The 7,572-nt window shown below is 37.5% G+C and overlaps 1 non-coding gene across 1 annotated transcript; it reads left to right on the forward strand.

Moving 5' to 3' along the window:
- Positions 1-1,718: 1,718 nt before the first annotated feature.
- Positions 1,719-1,822, forward strand: LOC112471841. The gene has a single exon (XR_003043442.1). It is a non-coding gene; the product is annotated as a U6 spliceosomal RNA (small nuclear RNA).
- Positions 1,823-7,572: the final 5,750 nt, after the last annotated feature.

A 7,572-nucleotide genomic window follows, 5' to 3' on the forward strand; every position in this document is an offset into this window, starting at 1 on the left:
CTCTTTTTATATTTATGTACATTTGTCATAGGAGGGAGGCATTAAGTCAGGTAGGTACTGAGTCCAGTTGGGTGGAAGCTCCCAATCTAGAAAAAGAGAGAGGCTGGGGTGCTTTTTACAGAGGAGAGAGTTGAGATGGAGGCAGGAAGTAGTGGTAGAAAAATTGGAGAAATTATTTTTTGAGCACCAGGGCCAGAGAAAGGAGACTTGGCTTGGCTGCTGGACAAGAACACTATTATCTTTAGTTTAAGAGACTGAGAAATTATCTGAGGCCTTGTTGGTTCACAGACTGGTCTCTCTGTGCAGAGAGGGCAAGGAAAGACTAAAGAAAGAGGCAGATCACTCCAGATTGGTAAGTGGCAGGTTTAATAAGCAACTTACATACGAGATTTGTCTTGGGTGGCTGCAACACAAGTGAATCTCCAAACTGCCCATCAAAATCTTAAAAGTTTAAATTTAACTGGGTTCAGTCATGTGCACTGTCCAGATGGTCTCAACAACACCTTACCCTCTCAAGCATATGTCTTTGGAACAGCTCCCACTGTGGAAATGGTAAGACCGTACATTCCAAAGATGGGAGAGGGGATGAGGAGTCTCTAATTGCCTAGGTCCAGCTCATGAATTACTTTCTCTCATTTACCTCCTCCAACACTCTGCCCCTAATGATTGGTTCTTATAATCTTATGTGTCCCCCCTCTTCTACATCATGCTTTGAGCAGTCAGCAAGGGAGCTTCACTAGCGTGGAGGTAGTTGGTTTGGCTGTTATCTGGCTGTACTGGAGACAGATACCACAGCAACAATATAGATGAATACAAGAGAAAACACAGATTAAGACAATGATTCTCAAGATCAGTAACAATTTTTTCCACCAAGAGCCCCATGATCCAAATCATCAATTTATTAAGTCCACCGGGCCAGGGGTCAGATCACTCAGAGTGTTCACTTATATCCTCATGTGATTTAATAAATATGATACACTAGCAGACTCACCCATTATGAATATATAACACTCTAGATAATGGTACAGGTGCATCCTTGCAAGGCAGTAATCATGTCCAAGACCATTGTATTTTGGAGGACAGTTTTTCTCATTAGAGATAGTTCAGTGTTCAATAAGGATAGGCTTTGCTGGCTATCATTTAAGTCTTGCTGGGTGAATTTAGTAAGGGCTGCTATGTGTGCTATAATGTCCTCCAGGACAATAAAGGAAGCAAAGATGGCAGCCAAATGCTCATACCAGAGAAAAGAGAATGAGCTCAATCTTTCTTGAGGAGAGCAAGGTTGGCAGCTTTAGGAACTTGATCTGGTTGTGTATACCATACATGTTGGCCAGGGAAGGCAGCACTGTCAGGTGTGAGGCCTGGACCGGGGACAGGATATACCAGATCAGGACCCCAATCTTCTCCCCTTTTTCAATGGTGTCTGCTACATTCCAAGTATAATATCTTTCAACAGGTCTGGCTTACAGCAGGACAATGGGATACCAGACTGAACAGTTCTCCAACAGTGTGAAGTAACTCACCCATCCTGGTGGGACATCTCATTGCAAATTCCAGTAGATAACACCTCTTCCAGGCATGATGGGGCTTGGTATTCTCATGAATATGGCATATTGATACACATTGAGATTTGGGGCAATGGCTTTTTCTCGAGACTTCCATACCATTACAACACTGGGTGTCTCAGCAGGGGTCCCCAGCCTGGAATGTGTGGCAACAGGCCCTATTGGTTTATCATTAAAATTTATTAAAGCCTCAGAGAAGATTAGCATGGCCCCTGTGCAAGGATGACATGCAAATTTGTGAAGCATTCCGTATTTAAAAAAAAAAAATGTATTAAAGCTGGGACAGTACTTTAGTCCACCCAACCAAATTGGTTTTTCCTGTTACAAATGTAATCTATTACTTTAATATTCCATTCTTTGTTTCCATTAACCCTGTTACTTACAGGATATGGGGAGATGAAAACTTCATTCAATGTCATGTTTTTTTGACAAGTCTTACACATCATAACCTTTGAAATATGACACCCCCCCTCCAATCCATCACTGTATATTTTAAGAGGGTATCCATACTTGGTACTCACTCAGCTTCTCCAATCCCCTAATGGTGGCCTGGTTTTCTCAGCAACAGAGAAAACTTGGGTTGGGCCAGACACAGTGTCCATACAAACCAAATTATGTTTAGAGTCCTCACCAATATAATCAATTTGGAACCCCTCAGTGAATGATCTCAGACTTCTTTGGCAATTGCCTTGGATATTATTTAGAAAACACAGGACATGTTGTTACTGCATTAACCAAGTCACTGTATTTCAAAGGCAATTTAGCATATTGGCAATATGCCATCCCACCTTGATGCTAAGGTGGCCACTCTTTCTATGCACCTAATCTGCCATATCTACTGAAGAGTCAGGTCTAGGGTTTGTACGCGGGCTAAGGCATTAGCTTCCTGATTCCTAAGGAGTATCAGTGCCTTATGAGTTAGGACATGGAAAGCATTGAGGATCGCCTTATATTTCTGCAGACAAACCCAAATGCCTTTCCACATATCCTGATCACACAAGGGCTTATTCATGATCATCTACACTTTGGCTTCCCATTATCTAAGTCTTTTAGAATAGCCCAACTGTCAATGGAGAGGATTATCAGCCAGGGATCATAATTACCAGCCAAACCACTCTGAGTTCAGCCCACTGGCAGCTATGGTTCATTCTATTTCCAGGCATCTGTATAGGATTCATCAGCAGTAATTTTCCCCAACTCTCTCTCTATAGGCCCCAGGGGCTGCTACAGGTATAGGAGTAGAGGCATTTGGAGGATCTACATACTCTACAGAGCCTAGCAATACCTGCATTTCTAGACAAAGTGAACAGTGCTCCTCTGCTGCAAATGGGTATGCCACTTAGTCATGGGGGGAATTTGAGCCATGACAGAGGTGGATTGATGGACATATTTTCAACCCATTCTTTGATGGAAAGGGAAGTTCTTACCATTATATGCTGTTCCTTTATGAGAGGCTCTACTAGGAGTACAGCTAGGAGCTGTTGTTCTATGGGCATATTGAGTTTCTGTCCTTTTTCAGAGCTGGGACCAAAATATTAGGGGTACTCTCTTCTTCTGTTGGCTCTGCCACAGTATCCAATCCATACTTTCCAGAGTCACAGACACACCTTACTCAAATGGTAGCTCTTCTTAGAAGATGCCTAGAGCTTTAATTTGCTTCTCTAGTACTTTGCTTTCCCAAAGATTACGACTTGTTGCTCTAATCTCCAGCCCTACATATGATCTTTCTTTACCAGGTGGTATAAAGGATAGAGACACTGTGACAGGTGGAGAAAAAAAGTTTTTTAAAACTCCCAAATACCTATAAAGGTTGTCATCTCTCTCTTTCTTCAGCCACTTGTCCTTTCTATCTGGAGCAGAGGGCCTTTTCAATAACAAAGTGCCTTTTTAGGACTCTTTGTGTCACAATGTTGAGCTCCAACTTTCTTTTCCTTCTTGGACACCCTAGGTCATTATTTGGAGGAACAAATTAACAACAAGAGTAAAGCTGCTGTGCCTAAGAAATGACTCGGATATCGGTGGTCCTCTGGAAACAGAGGGAAAGGTTGAGAATATGGCATAAATAATGACCTATAAAGAAATATGGCGCAATGATAGATTGTAATGAGTACAGATTGTTGAAGAATTTTAAGAAAAATGATCAGATATTAAAATTGAAAAGTTTGCAGTATGGTGCTATAATATTACCCTTCACCATCTTCCCCTGCTATTAGTTCCCTTATAAAAACAAGTATCTGGCTGACTGCTACTTTGTGGCAAATTAGAGAGGTAGTCTGGATTCCTTTTTTTGTTGGTGTGAGATCAAGAAAAGACAATAGCCATGGGAATTAAGGGCAAGGGAGATCAAATGAAAACAAGATATCAGAATTGAGAGCAAATATAAAAATGAAAATCTTGGTGAATTTACAGAAATTATGAGGGTTTTTGACTTCCCATCAGACACAGAATTGTAGAGTTGAATCAATTCCAAGGAATTATATGTTTATGTCAAAGGATATATTGACCTTAATTGACATCTAGGATAATTACATATATGAACAAATCAGCAAACATTTAACAACCAGAATATGTTTAGTAAATATCAAGATTACTTTCTCTGGGGTGACGGGGGTTTAGGGACAATAGCCATTAAGGTAGGAGAAGTCTGTGTTCCTTAACTCATGTGTGCCTCCAATTGGTTTTCCTTTTTGGAAAGACATAAATTGACCTAGAGCATGGAAACGGACAGCAGTGAAAGGAATACCATACATAGAACTGGGGGGACTTTGGTTCAGGTGCCAGCTCTTTGGTGAATTCTATGTGACTCTGGGCAAGCAGTTCACTTTTTTATTTCTGTACACTCTAAATGTCCAAACCACTATCTCTCAGATGTTGGCCAGCCTCTTAAGACTGAACTCTTTCATTTATCTTTCTTATAGGAAATTCATTTTTATTTTGTTTTATTTGGCTTTGGGCACATGGTCTATTATCTCAGTCATTGACAAGTGTTATTGATCTTAGCTGTGGCTTATGGACTATAAATAATGCCCTGGTTTTCATTATCATTTTCAAAATATTGCTTTTTTTCTTCTCCTAAATAATTCTCCTTTATTATCCTCGATGTAACTTTCTCTTTTATGCAGACAGAATAGTCATTTGTTAGATTCTTCCTGGTTCTTTATCCTAATTAAGTCCTAATCAGTAATGCCTGTTGCCACCAACTCCCACTGGCAGAGAGATATACCAAACTTTAGAGATAACTACTCTTAATTATCCAGGAACTCCTACCCATTTTTCTGTTTATTTTTTATTTATTTATTTTTTGTTTTTTGTTTTTTTTTTCAGATGAGTTTATTGGCTTCGACAGAGTGGGGTAGGATCAAGAACTATTCAAAATGAGTTTGGTGTAGGCTGGCAAATCCAATGGCTTCCCATATGTTAGAACAAAATTCATAAGAATTACAGATTAAACAAACATTTTCCCATTCAGGTTTATAGTTAAGATGAAATGACTCCAGTTGTGTGAAGTGGCTGGTTTTATTTTACTGGGAGTTCCCTTCTGTTTGTTTATATTGTTAAAAAGAGTTAGATGTGAAGTGTTGGTAGTGTAATAAATGTAGAATGCTTATGGAAAGTTATCAGAAGATAACGTGTTTATAAGAAGAGTATATTAATGTTTATCATAAGAGTATGATATAGATAGCAGGCTTACAGAGTTAACTGTTAAGTGCTGATAGCATAATAAATGATAGATGATTGATAGATAGGTAGATTAGATAGATAGATAGATAGATAGATAGATAGATAGATAGATAGATAGATGATAGATAGATTGTGTATGAGATTAGTATTTGAATTTTACTACCTTTAGACAGGGTCCTTTTTATTATTTCCTAATGAATGTGCATATTTTTTAAAGGTTTGGGTCTTTATCAAATATCTTTTGTTTCTTAAATAACACATTCTCATTTTTTTAAAAAATCGAAGTTTTCCAAACAAGTGTTACCAAACTTAATTGAAGTAATTCTAAGCAGAAACAATGAAAGTTGGAATGTGGTTAATCTATATTATCTTACATAAGGTAAAAAATACAATTTCTTTTAGGATATTTGAGATATGTAAAATAATGTATTAGTCTTCAACAGGTAAAATTATTGTAAGCTCAGAGCCAGAACTTACAATGACTACTGTAGTGGGTTGAATGGTACTCATCCAAAAGATATGTCTACCCAGAACCTCAAAATTTGCCTTATTTGCAATAAAAGTTTTTATAGATATAATTAAAATGAAGTTCTTGGAATGGGATTTATCTTGCATTAAAGTAGACACTAAATCTAATGACAAGTGTCCTTAAGAGATATAGAAAGGAGAAGACACAGATACACACAAGATAAAAAAGGCCATATATAGAAAAAATGGAGAATAGAGTTATGCTGCCACAAATCAAGGAATAGTATGAGCCACAAAAGCGGAAGTTCAAAAGGAGTCTCCTCCATAGCTTACTATGGGAACGTGATATCTCAGGCACCTTGATTTCAGATTCTAACCCTAAAACTGTGGGAGAATAAATTTCTGTTATATTAAGCCACCCAGACTTTGATGATTTATTACAACAAATTTAGAAAACTAATATGATTTTCTTGCTGGACTATTTTAACAGGAGCTTTACGGGGTAGGAAATAGAAAAATATACATATGACTAAAGGATCCAGAATTTCATTGATGAGTTAAGGTTGGCTGGTGTTGATTTTAAAGATAAAGAATTGAGAAGGCGTTTCTTCTCAAGTATGGAATTTATGGGGTATTTAGTACAAATAAGGCACATGGGCTTGGCAAGTTTGACTGAAACAACTTTTTTCTGGTCACGACTCTTCCCATACCCTTTTCGGCACGATTGAGAGACACCAGCCAAACTTTAAAAATTTCATGCAGAGGTTTCTGAAAAAACCAGGGTCGTGATATTAACAATTATGAGATTTTTGATAAAGTAGGTATTTTCAAAGAACTTGCCCAAAATGGGCCTCAAATAGCTTGATTTTATCCCCAGATTCAGCTGCTCAGACTCTCTTAATGTTGCCACTTCTCAATAAGAATAGCAGGCCTTGAACTCTAGTGACAACTGCAAATTTCCCAGTGATAGGCACACCATAAAGTTAACTCTATGGAATTAATATTACAATGAATTTCACTCTAATGAACTCCAATGTCCCAACCTCAGAGCCAGTCTGGGTGTCCTTTATTCCTCGAAAAAGTTTTAAAATTTTGTAATAGTTTTGCTTTTACATAAAAATTGGAAAGATAGTACAAAGAGTTTTCTGAACCCAGTTTCCCCTATTATTAACATCTTATATTGGTATGGTGCGTTTGTCACAATTAATGAACCAACATTGATATATTATTACTAACAAAGGCTATACTTCATGCAGATTTCCTTGTTTTTTTACTTACTGTTCTTTTTCTTTTCCATGATTCCATACAGAACAACTTGTTATATTTAGTCATCATGTCTCCTCAGGCTCCTCTTGGCTATGGCATTTTCTCAGATTCTTGTTTTTTAATGACTTTGACCACTGTGAGAAATATTGGTCAGGTATTTTGCAAATTGTCTCTCAATTTGGATTTCTCTTATATTTTTTCCCATGTTTAGGTTTCGGTCATAAGTTTTGGAGAGGAAGACCACAGAAGAAAAGCATATTCTTGTCACATTATATCAAGGGTACACACTATTACTATTGATGTTGACCTTGATCATGAAGATGAGATAGTGTTTGTCATACTCTAGTCTTTGGAGGAAAGTCACCATGCATAACCCAAACTTAATGAGTGAGTTGTGTTCTACCATGATAGGCGAAGGATATTTTTTTTCCATTTTGTAATTGGATTGCTTGTTTTAAAGATTCTTTGTGTATTTTGCATACAATTTCTTTATCATATGTGTACTTCGCAAGTATTTTCTCCCAGTATGTGAGTTTTTCCCTTATTGTCTTAACAGTCTTTCAAATAGCAGTTTTTAATTTTAATAAAGTAT

The sequence above is a fragment of the Pteropus alecto genome, unplaced genomic scaffold, assembly GCF_000325575.1.
Source record: "Pteropus alecto unplaced genomic scaffold, ASM32557v1 scaffold359, whole genome shotgun sequence".
Lineage (NCBI taxonomy): Eukaryota > Metazoa > Chordata > Mammalia > Chiroptera > Pteropodidae > Pteropus > Pteropus alecto.